Source organism: Sinocyclocheilus anshuiensis, unplaced genomic scaffold, assembly GCF_001515605.1.
Source record: "Sinocyclocheilus anshuiensis isolate Anshui unplaced genomic scaffold, SAMN03320099.WGS_v1.1 scaffold1040, whole genome shotgun sequence".
NCBI classification, from domain to species: Eukaryota; Metazoa; Chordata; class Actinopteri; order Cypriniformes; family Cyprinidae; genus Sinocyclocheilus; species Sinocyclocheilus anshuiensis.
The window spans coordinates 348,889-351,091 of NW_015551050.1; the positions used below are offsets into that span (position 1 = coordinate 348,889).

Consider the following 2,203-nt stretch of genomic DNA (forward strand, 5'->3'; position numbering starts at 1 on the left):
GAAATGTAAATTACAGCTGTTGTAAATTCAAACTTCCAGGGCTGCCGAAACACGGAAGAGCGCCATGAGGGCGCTAGTGGCCAAAATAATATTGCATCCGTAGTGGTTTAGCACTACCATTGAGAATGAATGGGAAACGGTTTAGGGCCGTTTAGCTAAAGTGTGTCACTTTAATCCAGTAGGTGGCGGCATTGTTACATCAGCAGCATTGGTGGTTCAGTGGTAGAATTCTCGCCTGCCACCGCGCGGGAGGCCCGGGTTCGATTCCCGGCCAATGCAGATACACTTTTTCACTTTTTAAGTGTGAAAAATGTAAATTCCGATATAGTTTCTGCTCCCCATTGACTTCCATACTCTCCATACACTATACAAACGCTTAAATCAAGATACTTTATTACATAAAGTCTAGCTTTCTGAGAAATCTATCAAAATCAAGTGAGTTCATGCTTAAAACAAGAACAAATGCCTGCCAAAGTGGTTGGGAAAATAATCGTGTTTTCCCTTCATTTCATTTTAATCATAAACTCACTTCATTTTGATGAAACAACAAAACAAGACTCAATATTTTTTAGTCATTTTAGCTTCCCAATTAAATGCATCTTCATATATTTGTACTGGAAACCAAGACAAAAATACTAAATTAGAAAATCATTTTTTTGCAGTGTAAAACGTTATGGTTAAATATAATGTACTAACTATAATAAGTATGCATTATTACATATCTATATATTACATAATACAAATGCAGTGTGCGTGCATAGCTACAATATATGAACATAAACCACATAAAAGTGCATTATTAAAATCCTATTTCTGTCAGTTTGGCTTCTGTAATATGATATAAGTACATTCGGCCTGCATATACATCACAGAAATGCTTAATTTGAGTTTTATGTTTGCCCTGAACACACAAATGTAAAGCAGCAGATATGGGACATATTTAAGAGCTTTCTGATCGCATCACATTCAGCTCTTTGTAGTGACTTCTTCTGTGTGGTTTATGATTATGATTCTTATTATTTATGATTTAAAAAATGGGAACAATATATTTTTATAGTTTTTATTTTTTTTTTTAATTGTTATGGGTTCCATATATTATGTATGCATTTATTTATTTCAGGAGCACCCTATCTGGTTTTAATATGAAATAGTAAATAGTTTAAAATATACTAAAAACATTAAAAACACTAAATAGTAACCAATAGCAAACAGATCAAAACAGTATTATATTAGAACAAAATTATGACTTTACAAAAACACATACATACATTAAAAAAAAAAATGAGAACATATGATAAATAAAACTACTTAAAATTTTTTTTTTTTTTAGCAAATACGACAAGGAATATAGTTTATTAGTCTAATTTTAGGCAGTACTGTTGATATAGTAATAGCAAAATATTTTTCATCATGTTAGATACTGAATATTGTGCACTCAAACCCCGTCATCTAAACCTCTCTACTTAAAGGGACAGTTCACTCAAAAATGAAAATGAGCCCATGATTTACTCACCCTCAAGCCATACTAGGTGTAAATTACTTTCTTCTTTCAGACAAATCCAATCGGAGTTATATTAAAAAAAGTCCTGGCTCTTCCAAGCTTTATAATGGCAGTGAATGGGTGTTGAGATTTTGAAGCCCAAAGAAGTGCATCTATCCATCATATAAAGTGCTCCACACGGTTCCGGGGGGTGAATAAAGTCCTTTTGAAGTGAATCGATGCATTCGTGTAAGAAAAATATCCATATTTAAAACTTTATAAAATGTAATCTCTAGCTTCCGCTGACTGTCGTACGCACATTCACGAGAGAGTGACGTAGGCGTAGCGTAAGCTCTGGTGAGAATATGCTAGTTTTGTTTACAGCAAAGGAAAACCAGTCTCCTCGTGGCTTATATCTAAATCCTCCGACGTTTTCCTTTACAAATCCTCATTTTGAACGTCTAACCTCTTAACACGCAAAGATTGCACGTACGACAGTTAGAGGAAGCTACAGATTACAGTTTATAAAGTTTAAAATATGGATATTTATCTTACCCAAATGCATCGCATTTACTGCCATTATAAAGCACTTAAATCTCAGCACCCATTCACTGCCATTATAAAGCACTTTTATGATGGATTTATGCACTGTATTTTGCTTCAAAATCTCAGCACCCATTCACTGCCATTATAAAGCGCTTTTATTATGGATTTATGCACTTT

General features: G+C 33.8%; 1 non-coding gene across 1 annotated transcript; it reads left to right on the forward strand.

Annotated features, from left to right (window-relative positions):
* The first annotated feature begins 205 nt into the window (after window positions 1-205).
* On the forward strand, window positions 206-279 carry trnag-gcc (transfer RNA glycine (anticodon GCC)). Its single transcript has one exon. It is a non-coding gene; the product is annotated as a tRNA-Gly (tRNA).
* The last annotated feature ends 1,924 nt before the right edge of the window (window positions 280-2,203 follow it).